We start from the raw sequence: 16,587 nt of genomic DNA, 5'->3' as shown, positions 1-16,587 counted from the left end.
CCATGGCTGATACTAGGACTTTGAAAGAGTTGGCTGCTCCTGATCTAAACCAACAGCCTTTCTGTATCCAATACCCTGCATTAAATATTGCTTTTGAATTGAAATCTGGACTAATCCATTTGTTGCCTAAGTTTCATGGTCTTGCAGGTGAGGATCCACATAAGCATTTAAAGGAATTTTATGTAGTGTGTTCCAGCATGAAACCTCAAGGAGTTTCAGAGGATCAGATCAAGCTTTGAGCTTTCCCTTCTCACTGGAGGGCACAACTAAGGATTAGTTGTATTACCTTCCTTCTGGATCTATCAACTCATGGAATGGGATGAAACAGATGTTTCTGGAGAAGTATTTTCCTGCTTTCCGTGCTGCCAACATAAGAAAAGAAATTTGTGGCATCCGGCAGTACAATGGAGAGAGTTTGTATGAGTATTGGGAGAGATTTAATAAGCTGTGTGCAAGCTGTCCCCATCATCAAATAAGTGAGCAGCTTTTGATTCAGTATTTCTATGAGGGACTTCTATTAATGGACCGCAGCATGATAGATGCTGCTAGTGGAGGAGCTTTGGTTGACAAGACACCAGAAGAGGCAAGGAGGCTGATTGCTAACATGACAGCAAAATCTCAATAGTTTGGAATGAGAATGGATCACACACCTATGAAGGTTAATGAGGTAAGTACATCTAACCTTGAGAAACAAATTTCTAATTTAACTTCTTTGGTGAGGCAGTTGGCTGTAGGGAAAATGCAAACTGTTAAGGTATGTGGGATTTGTTCGGGTCCGGGTCATGCTACTGACATGTGTCCTGCATTACAATAGGATGAATCAATGCAACATGTTAATGCAGTAGGAAATTATGGACAGCCACAACACAGGTATGATCCCTTTTCCAATACTTATAATCTAGGATGGCGAGATCATCCTAATCTGAGTTATGGGAATCAACCGGTGCAAAACCGATACCAGCAGCAAAGACCACAAGTGAATCAACCACAACCACCTCCGCCTCCCTCAAATCAAGGTATGTCACTTGATGAAATTGTTAAGGCTTTGGCTAACAATACCTAACAGTTTCAACAGGAGACCAGAAATAGCATTTAAAACATAGAGAGGCAGATTGGTCAGTTAGCCTCATCTGTGAGTAAGCTAGAAGCTCAAGGTTCTGGAAAGCTCCCATCACAAACAGTCATGAATCCTAGAGAAAATGCAAGTGCGTTACTGTTGCGGAGTGGGAAAGAAGTTGATAACCAAACTCCACATGAGTCAACGAAAAAGAAGAAACAAGGAGAAAAAGAGTCTGAAGTTCCTAAAGTTAAGGTAAATACTGAACCTAAACTGAATAAGGTTAATAATTTTGTTCTTCCTCCATTCCCCTGCAGGTTTGCTAAAAATAAGAAAGAAGAACAAGAGAAAGAAATTTTGGAGACTTTCAGGAAGATAGAGGTCAATATACCTTTACTGGATGTGATCAAACAAGTTCCCAAGTATGCTAAATTCCTTAAGGAACTATGCACTACAAAGCCCAAGTTGAGAAATACTGAGAAGATTAGTGTGGGGGAAAATGTATCGGCATTGATTCAGCGAAAATTACCCCCTAAGTGTAAGGATCCAGGTTCGTTTTCTATTCCTTGTAGAATAGGTGATTCTAAATTTGAATATACAATGGCAGATTTAGGAGCATTTATTAATGTTATGTCAAATTCAGTTTTTCAAACTTTAAATTTGGGTCCTTTGAAAGAAACCAGTGTCATTATTCAGTTAGCTGATTGTTCTAATGCTTATCCATTGGGCGTAGTTGAGGATGTGTTGTTGCAGGTTGGAGGATTGATTTTTCTTGCAGATTTTTACATTCTGGATATGGAGGATGATAGTGCTCTCTCATCAAATTCCGCTTTGATTTTGTTTGGAAGACCTTTCCTAAAAACTGCCAAGACAAAAATTGATGTGGATGAGGGTACCTTAACTATGGAGTTTGATGGAAAGACTGTCAAATTTAATATCTTTGATGCTATGAAATATCCTGCTGATAATCGTTCTGTCTTTTCTATTAATGTTGTTGATACATTTGTGCAGGATGTTTTTGAGTTAAGCATAGAGGATGAGTTAGAAAGAAAATCACATTTGCATGAATTAGAGGAAATTTGCCTTAAGGCTTATGAGAATTCTAGGATCTATAAAGAAAAGACAAAGATATTCCATGACAAAATAAGGAAGTAGTTTGTGATTGGACAAAAAGTTTTATTGTATAATTCCAGATTAAAACTGATGCCTGGTAAGTTGCGTTCTCATTGGATTGGACCATTTGTTGTTACTAATGTGTTTCCTTATGGTGCAGTTGAAATTCAAAGTTTAGGAACTAACAAAGTATTCAAGGTCAACGGTTATGAACTCAAGCCATTTTATGAGGGGTTTTAGGAGAATTCAATGGATTAAGGAGCTTTACCATGTCGAGCTAATGACGTTAAACAAAAGCGCTTCTTGGGAGGCAACCCATGGGTGGCTTATTAGCCATAATCAGATTTGTTTTCTTTCCCTTATTTTATTTTATTTTCTAGCATTTTTTTTCTTTTCTTTTGCATTTGGGCTTTACATTGGGGACAATGTAAGTTTTACGTGTGGGGGAGGAGAAATTTGTTGTTGCAATCTTTTAATTGTTAAAAAAAATAAATAAATAAAATTAAAAAAAAATTGTTCTCATTTATGATTTTATATTAACTCTCGGAGAGAAGTGTTTTGTCCTTGAAGTGACTTTTCTATTTTAGATTGAACTTTTGAAATTTTAGGCAAGGTAATAGTAACTTTAATGATGGATTTTTCCCTCTTCTCCATACCATAGAGCAAAATATTTTTTCCTGCATAAATCATTTAGGCTTGATTTAATGGTGAAATGATTAGTTAAGTGTGCTTTAAACTAGTGTCATGCATATTTTAGAACTTTGTTTAATCTATCAGGGCACTTTATAATATGTTGATGCATAAATTGGAGGAAATAAAAGGTTGAACTTGAAAATTGCTCCACTATTTTAGTTAAGCAAACTAACCAGGGGTCTTCATGAACCCCATGTCGATTCTCAGGCCAAAAGCTAACTAGGATATGAGCAAGGTACTTTTCTGAAGGTGACGGTTGAAAAGAAAAAAAAAAGTAATTGTGACAAGAGAGAAGTACCAATTTCAAATATATAAAAAAAGGGCATTTCTATCTCCCCTAAGATTTGCAAAGAGCTATAATTGTTGTGCCTTGATAAATTAGCCTTGTGTTTTGGTGTGTATTGACTTAAAATTTTATGGAACTTTAATTGTGTGAGCTTAATCAATTTTAAGCCTTTTGTTTTGTGTTGGAAAATTATCGATATATTGGTATAGTGTTGATGGAATTTATTATGATGGTTATTACCTTACTTGCATCTTCTTTCAAATTTTTAATCTTTTGTTAGAAAATGTTGTGATAGGATGAAGTTAAGGAACTTTTAAGTGGAGTTGATTGAGAGTTTAAGTCATGCATGAGAACAAGCATGGAATAAGTGCGGGGAATTTGATAAGTGAAGGAACGTAAGTGTGAAAAACACAAGTTTATACCATTGAATTAAAAAATTTTCACCTAGGGTCACATGCATCATGCAAGATTTATTTTTATCTATTTGATTTCAATGATAAACAACATATTAAAACTCTTTTAATATGTTTTTGGATCTGTATTTGCCATTTAAGATTTTAAAATTAATCAGATTAATTTTAGAACCCTAGATTAAATCAAGAACGATTACACTAACCTCTTGATGCACTGCAGCATGTCTGCGCCTTTGAGATTTGTCTTCAGGACACCAGATGTTGTCCCTCTAGCTTGTCCACACCAAGAACACCTATAGCAGCCATTGAACAGCTTCTAAAGCCTTTTCTATTAATTAGAAATTCAAGTTCTGCCTTTTAAGAGATTAGAGATGTAAACAGAACACTAGAAACAATTTCTAGTGTTCTTAATTCAAGAGATTGATGGCTAATCTCTTTGAATTGATGAGAGATGAAGAAGAATAGAGGGAGGGCTGAAAAATGGCGTGACCAAGGAGTGTGGCTGCTGGTTATGTTTTATTTTCTCATAACAACACTTAAATAGCTAGGTTAACACATTAAACCCTTGCCACATGTCACCCTTTGATTAGCTCTAGGTTTAAGTGACCCAATCACATTGTGCCAAGTGTCAAACCTATATGTAATCTTGATTTTAATCATCTTATATGATTAAAAAAAATTTGGCAAGCTTATGTGTTATGCCATGTATCACCATCTCATGGTGCCACGTGTCACACTGCAAAATGACCAAAATGCCCCTGTGTCTTAATTTTGAGTTCTCAACCCAAAATAATTATTTTTCTTCTTCTAATTAATTTATATCAAATATAAATTAATTAATTAATCTCTATTAATTAATTTCTCATTAATTAAATTCATATTTAAACACTTTAAATATAAATTTAACTTATATCATGCATCCAATAATCTAGATTTGGTTTCAAGTCATGCTAGGGACTTTGCAAACTAATTGCAAACCAAACCTATTTAATTAATCAATTAAACTCTTTAATTAATTAATTAAATCATATTTAATTAGGTAATAACTTGTGTATGTGTGTGACTTACTAGGCTCATCACTAATTGGCAATGAGACATGATATCAACTCTTAATATCATCAGAACTCTTTCTTACCATAAATGATTTCTCTAAATCATTTTATGAACCTCATAGACCATGGTTAACACCTAGCATAGCATGCCATGGCCACCCAATTAGTAATAAGGTTTACCTTAAATGAACCTATAATCATATGTTACCATGCACTAGAATCTCTCTATTACAAAATCCCAACTCAAGCTGGAGTCATGGTTTATGTCAAACTCCATTTGCTATGAATATTATGTTCTCTTTTAATTCCAGTTCTTGATTAAAAAGATTTTCTCATCAGAAACTCTTTTACAATAAATCTATCTGTCTGGCAGAACTTGAAACATCAAGAACAATTAAATGAACATAGGATTTTATCTCTATTTACTTAGAGGAACAGATTCCATCTTGATCAACACCTACCTCCATATATAACTAGTAGGAGCCAACACATGCCCATATACCCATACATACATACAAGTATGAAAGCAGTATCAAACTCAAACTACCTATATACAAGATAACTGTGCTATCTCAGGTCTAAAGATTATATGCACTGATATGATTTATGACAAAACATTGACAAGAGTAAACTCCATGTGCTTGTCATAAGTGTCACTGGTTCGGCCTACTTATCATTTATAACTTCCTATCATGTTTGTTATATGGCATGAGACTCACCATTCCATCTTATTTATATCTCATATAAATAACTTGGGAACAAATATGAATACAATCTTTCTGGATAAGACATGTCCTTATTATGAAGTATCCTAGATTGTGAACCTATTTATGATACTTCGTGCTAGAAATATTGTCACTCATATTCTTAACAACTTAAGTATAATATTTCTAACAAAATATCAATGGACCTTTTCTATTACACATAAATATATTATGTAAACGGAAAAGTGGAAATGCCTTTTATTAATAAAAATATGTACAAGATACATACTAAATGATATGCTCTAGGGCATACTACTAACAATAAGTGCATAATTTATTAAGTTTACTCCCATCACATTTAGTGTTTTTAGTGTATTTTTATGTTTAATTCAATTGATTAAAATATATTTATCAGTTATGCATATTTTTAGATAGTTGTGGAATAATTGTGTTAAATGGAGAAATTTTCAGCATTTGACCTTCGCTGTATTTTTCAAGTATTTCTAAAGTTGTGGGTCTCCAAATTGAGTGTTGTTTAATCCATTGAAAAGCTAAGAGAGAGCACTTCAAAAGATAAAGAGGGACCAAAGCCCAAATCAGTCTCCAAGATTGACAAAATGAGCTATGGATCTATTAAAAAAAGCCCAGACTTGATGTATCACGACCAATTTTGGTATTTATTTTGTATCTGGAGTTTCAGATGTCCAAATGAAGCAAGCTTAAGCCCAATTAAACCTTAAGAGCCACCTCTACAACTTCTATGAAGGGCTAGATGTGAAATGAGACCATTTTAATTGTCAAAAATGGCAATGAATTCGTCACTATGGGCTGGACCGTCTGTCTGAACCAGTCCCTGTTTTTGAGCCGTAACTTGGGCTGTAGAGCTCAGATTTGGGCGAATTAGTACGTGTTGGAAAGCTAAGAAATAGGGCTATAACTTTCCTCAAGAGGGCAAAGGCAGATTCGGAAAGAAAGTCACTGAAAATTGGCCTTGATTCCAGAGACGTGAATGCTGGCGGAAAATCTGCCTTTCGAATTTCAAAACTTTTTCTAGTTTGGTTCGTATCTTTAAGATTAGGTTTTTTATTATAAATACGTCTTTGGACAGCAGCTAAGGGTATCTCAATTCAGACTTTCGTTCTTCATTTACATTCTAGATTTCTTCTTTATCTTTCTTTATTTTTCTGTAACTTATGAAAATGAGTGGCTAAGTTTTTAATTTAGTTCAAGGGATTCAAGTTCTTATGTGTAATTTATGAGACCAGGTTCTTAATTTAATTTATGTCTTTTTGAATATCTATTGTTTTCTGATTTAATTGTTTTTGATCTGTTGAATGATTTGCTAAAAAGGCATATTAGTTAATTGTTTGATTTAATCAATTACTAGTTCATCTTCATAATCCGTAATTGTTGTGTAAGATTGAACATGAGTAGCAATTAGGTTTTATTGATTATGATCCAAGTTTTCGATAATAACCTAAGAAAACAATAGGATGGATTAAATGATTTATACTTCATAAATTATTGTTCAGCTTAACTACTTCCTTTTCTCAAAGAAGTTATTAATTTGATGAGGATTGCTTAATACCAATTCAGTTAATAATTAGAGTCAATAAGAGTGCTGGACTCGAATTGATGAGTATAGGGAAGTCAGGGGTTTACCTCGCTGTTTGGTAAATCTACGTTAAGTATTCAATAAGAGATAATTGTATTTCTTTTGTATATGATCAAATCAATGCATTGGAATGCGAATTACATTGGACTAAAGTTTACTTAAATTGAGATTTTTCATATTTAGTTGTTGAATTTTTGATTTCGTCTGATTTTGTGTTACAAAATCCCCTCTCCCCCCCCCCCAATCTTTATTTCTTTCATTTTCCATTACATACAAGTGCATGAAATTTAATAATTCAGTCCCTAGGGTTCGACCTAGATTTACCACTTGCTGCAGAAAATATTTCATAATTGGTGATTTTAGTTAATTTAATTTCTAGTGGATTTGACACCCATCAAAGAATCATACCATACATATAATTATTTATTTTTAATATCTTTAAATATATCTCATAGTTATATTATCATCAGGTTTCTCACAGTCTCAATGCACATGCCCACAAAATCATAAAAATAGGGGTTTACAGTTTGCCCCTTACTTTGGTGAGATTTGCAATCAATGCGAAGTCATTTCTCAAATTTCATCAAAGTGAAAACACAAATTTTTTAAAACTATTTGAAAGCAAGTGAAATATTAGCTATGATGATCGAGTATGTCTTACTTTGTTGACACGCTCTGCCTAAGTTAAGTTCAGGGCTTTGAGTTATAAGACTAGCTATGGTCTCGCAATAGTGAAAATTAAGTATCTTGCTTTGTTGATATACCCTATGTGTCATGGGACTAGCTACGGTCCTACAACAGTGCAAATCAAGTGTATCTTGCTTTATCGATACACCCTCTGTGTTATGGGACTAGCTATGTTACCGCATAGTGCAAATCAAATGTATCTTACTTTATTAATACACCCTATGTGTCATGAGATTAGCTACGGTCTTCTAACAATGCTAATCGAGTGTATATTACTTTATCAATACACCCTACATGTCATGGGATAAGCTATGGTCCCATAATAGTGCAAATTGACTGTATCTTGCTTTGTTAATACACCCTATGTGTCATAGGACTTGCTACGATCCCACAATAGTGCAAATTAAGTGTATCTTGCTTTGTTGATATGCCCTACTTATCATAGGACTATGTAAGGTTCCATAATAGCGACAACTGTGTGATTTGAAATTTTTTGAGGCTTTGAATCTAGAATTTCTAGGCTTCCTATTTATATCTCCTTTTAGGGAGAATCAAATCCTCTTGTAGTTTGACACTTGAAAATTGCAATAATGCATGATCTTTATGCTTTATACACCTACAGGTGACATGTTGATGCATGATCTTCTATGCCTTATACAACTATATCATGCACCCTAAACAAAGTTTAAAATCTTACTAAAAACTAATTTGTGATTTAAAAATTGTGGTGATACATGATCTTCTATGCCTTACACACCTACAGGTGACATGTTGATGCATTATCTCCTACGCTTTATACAATTATGTTGTGCACCCTAAACAAAGTTTAAGGATTTACCAAAAAAAAAAAAAAAGATTTGCAATTTAAAAATTGAGATGGCTAGATCTCAAAGCTACTTGTGATTTATGTGCTTTCTATCTTTCATGTATGCATGCTTATTTCCACTAGAGAATATCTTTGAAAATTTCAATAGGAATGAATATAACTGGGGATTTTTCTTTCAAAACTTTAATGGTGGTGTTATGGAAAACTTACTGGGGAGGTAAGGATCTTTCAAAACTGTTTGAAAAAAAGAAGGCACACCAAGAGACTACCTCTAGTTCAAAATACAATTTCTCTCTAATTTTTCTTTAAGATCCTTTTTTCCTTCTTACTATGGTTTGTCATTCCAAGATTATGTTTAAGCCTATGCCTTTTCTTGATTCATTCTGCTCCTTCTCTTCTGTGTGTTTTATTCTTTGTGCCTTAATTTTTGCCTGAAATGCCCTTTTGGATTTTTATTTCAATGGGCTTACTCTAACTTTTGCCTAACCTGCCCTTTTAGGTTTTCAACTTAGTGAGCTTTCTTCTTCTTCTTCTTTGTCTTCTTCTTCTTCTTCTTCTTTGCCTAAACAACCTTTTTGGGTTTTCGATTTAGATTTTCTTCTTTTTTTCTTTGTTTTTTTTACTCAAACTGCTGTTAGAGAATTCATTATTGATTATTCTATCATGATAAGAAAACTCACATTAAACTGAAACATGCAGTCCTACTACCTAGCTATTTGTTGTATCCTTCCAGACACAAGATTTGCAATCATAACTAAATAGAATCAATTTCTTGTCATGTAATAAAAACTTTCTTTATTAATTTGGGTACAACATTATCCCTTTTTAACATTTAGTTTTTCCAAGTTTCTAACATTTCAAAGTTAGAAATACATTTATAACCTGATGAATAGCCCTTTCGATTTTTCCATCTAGATCTTCTCTCTCTCCTTTTGCCTAAATCGCCCTTTTGGCTTTTCAGTCTAGCATTTATTATTTTCTTTTCTTATCTTTTTTATTATTTTCTTTTTATTATATTATTTAATTAATTTATTTATTTTTATCCTAACTTTTGCCTAGACCATCCTTTGCTAGTTTTCAACCTAGCGAGCCTATCTCACTCAAAGTACCTTTTAAGTCTGTCAAGGTTAATTGATTCTTGGAACTCATTTTCATCCAGATCTGATATTCTCATGGCACCTTTTAGCAAGATCTTCTTGACAATATATGGGCCATCATAGTTTGGCTTCAATTTTCCTCTTGGATCAAAGGGAATGGGCCAGGCTTGTTTCAAAATCATATCACCTTCTTTGATCTTTCTTAGCCTAACCTTTTTGTTAAAGGCTTGGGCTATCTTCCTCTGATAGACGTATATGTGATATAAGGCCCTCATTCTATTTTCATTAATCAAGGCCAATTCCTCATATCTTTCTGAACCCAAATATTTTTCTGGGACCTTGGCTTCAAACATTACTCTTAAGGATTCAACTTCTAGCTCAATGAGTATCACTACTTTAGTCCCATACACTAAAGAGAATGGAGTTGCAAGTAGTGTTATAACCCCAAAGAGCACAAGGGAGTTTCTCAGGCCAATCCTTATAGGTTTCAACCATCTTCCTCAAAATAGTTTTCAGATTCTTATTTGTTGCTTCCACTGCTCTATTAGTTTGAGGCCTATATGGTGAAGACTTATGATGCTTAATCTTAAACTCTGTGATTAATTCCAAAATCATCCTTGAGCTGAGTGCCATTTTCTAAGACTATCTAATGAGGTACCTTGAATTGGTAAACCAAATTTTTTGGTACAAACTTGTTGATCTACTTAGCACTTGCTACCTTGAAGGATTCAACCTTAACCCATTTAGTGAAGTAGTTGATTGCTACAATTATAAATCTATGGCCATTAGAAGTAGTGGGAGTAATCCTTCTGATGATGTCTATTCCCTAAATTGAAAATGGCCGTGGTGAAGTTACACTATAAAGCTCACTCGATGGTAGATGATTCAAGTGTTAGTAGTATACCCTAGAGTATATCATTGTTTGTATCTTGTAAATATTTATTTATTAATAAAGGCAATTATTTTTTCTGTTTACATAAATTTTTTTTGTGTAATGGAAAAGGTCCATTGATATTTTATTAGAAATTCTATTCTAAAGTTGTTAAGAATATGAGTAACAGAATTTTCTAATACAAAGTATCATAAATGTGGTTCACACTTAAGGATACTTCACAAGGACATGACTTATCTGGAAAGATTGTTATTCATGCTTCTTACCATAGATTAGTATGAGATACTAATAAGATAGAATAGTGAGTCTCATGCCATATGACAAGCATGATGGGCACTCATGTGATAAGTAGGCCGAACCAGTGACGCTTATAACATGCACATGGAGTTTACTCTTGTCAATGCAATATCATAAATATCATGCTAGTGCATATAATCCCTTGACATAAGATAACACAATTATCTTGTATATAGGTGGTTTAAGTTTGATACTGCTTTCATACTCGTACTATGCATGGGTATATGGGCATGTGTTAACTCCTACTAGTTATATATGGAGATAGGTGTTAGTCAAGATGGGATCCATTATCCTAAGTAAATAGGGATAAAATCCTATGTTCATTTAATTATTTTTTATGATACAAGTTCCTGGCCAGGACATATAGACTTAGCTAGAAAAGAGTTTCTGACTAGGAATGTAACGCCCCCACCATAGGTAGTCCGTACATTTTACTGTTTCGATGACTAATGTCAGTTCGGACAGTCAAAATGTCTGAAACTACACTTAAACTATAGTGAGGAGGCATAAATTGATGGAATAAATGTTAAGAAAATATAGAAAAAATTTAGAGAAAATAAAATAAAATTTAAGAGAATTTATTAATTGGTACAAAAATAATAAAAAAAAAACCCGATGAGTACCATGAAGGGTATTTTAGTCATTTTACCCCCAGAGGTAAATTTTGACCTAAGTGTCAAAAATTAAAAATTTAGAGAATTAAAATAATTAGTATAAGTTAAAAACCTTATGAATTGAATTAGAAAGGAAGAGGAAAAGAAGAAGAAAAGAAAAGAAAAAGCTTATGAAATTTAAAAATTTAAAGTACAAAAATTAGAATATATAAATACCACTAGAGACAAACTCCCACCAATCTTTTCTTCTCCACTTCTTCTCTCTCTCTCTCTCTCTCTTTCTCTCCCATAGCCAGCTGGGTGCTCCCTCTTTCCTCCATTGTTGTCATGCTTTAAAGGTTGATTTCCCAAGCTTCTTCCGCATAAAACTCATAGCTAACTTCACAAAAAATACTCCCCACTCCATAAGGAAGCTATTGATAGTAGTAAGAAGCAAGAAAGTTAGAATTTGGAAAGTTCAAGTAAGGTTAGTGCACTAATCCTTCTCTTTCTCTTCATTAAACATGAAAAGCATGTTTAGCCAAGTATAAATTTCATGAAATTAAAAAGAAAATCTTGAGGAAAGAATCCCTTAAATTTTGGTAGCACTAGATGAAACATGAATGCGATGATTTTGATAGTTTTGATTTTGTTAGGGAAGTGAATTAATAAGGTATTATATGTTGGAATTGATTTGCATAGACATATATGAAATTGAATTTTTGAAACTAGAGTTTATGTACATGATTTGAGGATTGTCGTGTAATTATTGAGATTGACTTGGTTGAGACTATTTGTTGCCAAATTAAAGTGTTATGTATGCAAATTGAAGTAAGGAAGATGGAGGAGATTGAATTTTGGGAGTGTCATTTTTCTGTAGGTAGGGACTCGATGAGTCCAGTGTATTTGTGGAACTATAATTGAAAATGTGTGACTCCAATTGGTATGAGGCCAATTGGAGGTGAAATTAAACTTAAAATAGCCCATTTTTCGTGGAGACACCATGCTCAAATTTTGTCAAAAACTTGACCTAAACACTGCCCAAATCCGAATGACCCTGCACAAAACCCAGAAAATGACTAAAAGAATAGTACATATTTATTTGGTCATAACTCCCTCTATACTGGTCCAAATGACCTGAATTTGATACCATTGGAAAGCTTAGATATAGTGCTACAATGTTCATGAAGACCACTGAACCCAAAAATGTCAAGAACCAAACCAAATTGCTAACCAAAGTTGGGTCACAAGCTGCCCAGAATTAGGTTGCCCAGAAATTGCTGGACATAAACTCGCCCGACCAGTTTTGGCAAAATAGCCATAACTTGGACCACAAGAACTAAAATGTAATGAAATTAGTGGCAAAATGACCATAAGACACAGACCTACAAAATTGGTATTTTGACCAAAACCCAGAAATCAAGAGAACTAGGTCAAATAGTTAGAAAAAGTCACTGCATCAAAACCTGCAATCTGACCAAGCTTCACTTAACCCCAGAACAGTCTTTTAGTCATAACTCCCAATAGAAAAATCCAATTGAGATGACCCATAACTTTCCAAAAACCTGAGAGATAGGGCTACAACTTTATTTCAGAGACCTTCCTCAAATTATGCATGTAAGAACCTCAAAAGTGACCAGCAATCATTGTCTTGAACTGTGCCCCTGTTGGCACAGGGTACATGAGCCCAGGTCAATTAATTGGCCGTAAATAATACCACAAAACTTGAAAAATTGTGATACAAATTTCTAAATGATTATAAGATATAGGGAAACAATTTTTATAAAGATCACCATGCCTAAAAGTGACTGCAACATGTTCCATTTATTAGGTAAAATTTAAGTCCAAAAGCTGCCTAGTTAAGGAACCAGAATCTGGAAATGAGTTAGTTATGGTTATCTGACCATAACTTGAGTTCTAAAAATCAAATTGACATGATTCAAAAAGAAAAATAAAGATTAGACATAGGGAAACCAATGTATAATAATTTGAAACATATTGTTCACAATTAATTGACATTGATTAGCATGCTGCTATCACATGGGAACATGGAATGCATATCTCTTGAAACTTCCCACACGTGCATGTCCTTTCATCAAGTTTCACAACATGCTTCTTTCCAAATCCACCCTTCAAAACTTCAAATTCACCACAATCGTAGTTAAACAACTGAACATTAAGTGAGTTTACTGCATTTAAATTTTCAATTTAAAGTTTATGACATGTCGGTGTAAATTTGAAGCCTAGTTGCAGTTGCTCGCAGAACGTCATCTAGAGTGTGTCAAAATATTCAATACACTAGAAAAATTTTTTTTATACCATTACAGTTATTGGTAATGCACGTATCCCCTTGACCATTCCATTAACCGACTCAACAGTATTGGTTGTCATAGTGCCATACCATTTTCCTCCATCATGAGAACGTGTCCATTTGTCCAAAGGTATCTTTATGGCCCATTCAAACATGTCAGGATGCTCGCTCTTGATTGTGTTCATGGCCTCATAATTTTTTTTTTTTTTTTTTTTTTTTTTTGCATTTGGTGGGCTATTATAAAAAACACTATCTATTCTTTACATTATGTGACAATGATAGCTTCCATTAAAGTTACAATAACTATTAAACTTACATAACTAACCTGCCTTTAGGAGAGATTCTTTCATGTCAGTATTTTTAAATTGTGTTATAATTACTAAGAATGTGTCTTAAGCAGTATCTATGATGTCCATCAGGAGGCTGCCACTAATCTTGCTGTATTGCCTTTTTTTTTATAGCAATATGCCTATCTGATATAACACAAATACCTTTACGATCTGTCACAAACAAGATATAAACCAATCCCAATTTCTTGTGATTTCACAATCAACTATTGCTTACGCAATTGGGAAAATATGGTTATTTTCGTCTAGTGCCATTGCACAAAATAAACACTTTTTGTATTTTCTATATAAAAACATTAAGTTTTTGAAAATAATCAGTCGACAGTGCTTGAATCCTTCAATTGTTTTTTTATACGCCCAAAACATTCTATCGAAACCTGATTTTGGGATTTAATTTATTATTAACAAAAAGAGGGTCATCTTCAATCAGAAATGAGCAATCAGGGTTATGTTTGCACAAAGCATTCATGAATTTGCATAATCTTCCATAAGATTCCTCCCAACCACAAAAGATTTTAACAATTGCCTGGTGTAAAGCCTTCTAGGTCTTCCGATAACTTGACATATATCCGACCTTATCTTTGATTTTTGCTTGTAATGCAGCTATCTTCACAATTGGTTGTTCTCGTATAATAGCCTGGATGAACTCAGATATAAATCTGCTATCCAATTGCCTATGGTCTTGTGAGAGTGATGGATTAACACATGTATGGGGTCCATTATATCATGTAATTTTCCATATATCACATCATTCCCATCCTGACATGCGCATTCTCCACTTACAATTGCTATTTCTATCTTTGCACCAAATGGCATATGTTTTACTCTTTGTCTCATCATTACAAAACTCATGGAGCCTAAATAAATGATATTCTTTGGCAGCTTTTTGGATAGACTCTCTAGAAGGGAATATCATTCCAACTTCAAACTCTTTTGATGGATCCCACATTGAACTACATGGTGGTTTTGACAATGGATCAATCATTAGTAATGACAAATCAATTTTAAAGTAAGGTGGAGGAGGGACAAGCGACATTATTGGGTTCGCAACATGAGTGTTATAGTACAAAGGCAAATCTAATACCAAGTCATTATGATGATCAACATCCTCAATTATGTCTGTGTCATCACTGTCAAACTTCACAATCCTTTTCGTCCTTATCATCATTTGAACAATAATCACTGTCGGAAGCAGATTCTGAATCATTCCCTAATCAACTTAGACAAATATATGCACCTTCTTTAGTCATCCCTATCACTTTCTCCTCAACCGTATTGCTATTAATTTGAGACAATTGATAGCGTTAAACTATCTCATCACTTGCATCCGTATAAGGACTTGCATCAATGGAACTAGCATTCAGTGGTCCCGCTTCATCAACATTGTATTCAGATTCATACAGTTGAAATATGTTAATATATAATTCAATCGATGACATGCCTCCAATTTTTTAATGAATTGAAACATCATATTTACTTCATCATCGTTAGCCAAACCCATGCAGTCCCATTTCATTGAACCATCTCCTCCGATGGTTATCTGAATAAGATATTCGATATAAATTCACATCCAGCATTAAGACCAATTCCACGGACTATTTTCATGCCTACAGTACCAAAATCCATGCGTTTACTAATAGTAATGACTGTGGATGAACCCCCACAATAGTCGTAGCTTTTATCATCCATAATAATTTCTCCATCCCAATATAAAGTAGCAAAAGATGGAATTGACATTTTCTGATTAAATCAGAAAATAAATTATTGAAATGAAGCATAACAAATATTATCATTAATAGTATTCAATAAGGTTGTACAAAAAAAAAAGGGAACTAAATGAAGATTCGGTTCGGTTTAACATTTCAAATCAGAATTATCATAACCAGTTATAACCGCTACAACTGGCCGCATAAACGGTTGGGTTCACTACAAGTATTCAATTGTATTTAAAAAAAAATAATTAAACCTAACCGGATGGAGATCCCATTCGATTTAACATTACAAATCGAAATTATTAGAACTTGTAAAAATCGCTATAATTGGCACCATAAATGGTCTGGTTCACCACAAGAATTCAATTTTATTTGTTGCCAAATAAAAAAAAATTAAATCGAACCGGATGCAGATCCAGCTCAATTTAACATTACAACTCAAAATTATCAGAATCGGTAATAATTGCAACAACTGGTAGCATAAACGGTCCGGTTCACAACAAGTATTCAAATTTATTTGTTACAAATATATATATATATATATATATATATATATATATATATATATATATAATGAACCAAATGAAGATCCGACTTGATTTAAAAATATATAACATGAACCTGATGAAGATCCGATTCGATTTAACATTACAACTCAAAATTATCAAAACCAATATAAATCGCTACAATTGCTCGGATAAACGGGTTTACTGCATGTTTTTTTTTGCTTTTTTTTCCTTTAAGTATTATATTTTTGTCAACTGTAATTATTATATTTTTATAACCTTTACATATTATATTTTTATCAACTTAAAATATTATTAAGGTTAATATAAAATTATTTATTCAACTTATTAAACTATTATATTTTTAATATGTAACTTAAAATTTA

The 16,587-nt window shown here is 33.3% G+C and overlaps 1 non-coding gene across 1 annotated transcript; it reads right to left on the bottom strand.

Moving 5' to 3' along the window:
• Nucleotides 1-367: 367 nt before the first annotated feature.
• LOC131170017 (small nucleolar RNA R71) lies at nt 368-474 on the bottom strand. Its single transcript, XR_009140960.1, has one exon. It is a non-coding gene; the product is annotated as a small nucleolar RNA R71 (small nucleolar RNA).
• Nucleotides 475-16,587: the final 16,113 nt, after the last annotated feature.

Source organism: Hevea brasiliensis, chromosome 10, assembly GCF_030052815.1.
Source record: "Hevea brasiliensis isolate MT/VB/25A 57/8 chromosome 10, ASM3005281v1, whole genome shotgun sequence".
NCBI classification, from domain to species: domain Eukaryota; kingdom Viridiplantae; phylum Streptophyta; class Magnoliopsida; order Malpighiales; family Euphorbiaceae; genus Hevea; species Hevea brasiliensis.
The sequence above is the reverse complement of the archived record's forward strand: the minus strand, read 5'-3'. Positions and strand labels throughout refer to the sequence as shown.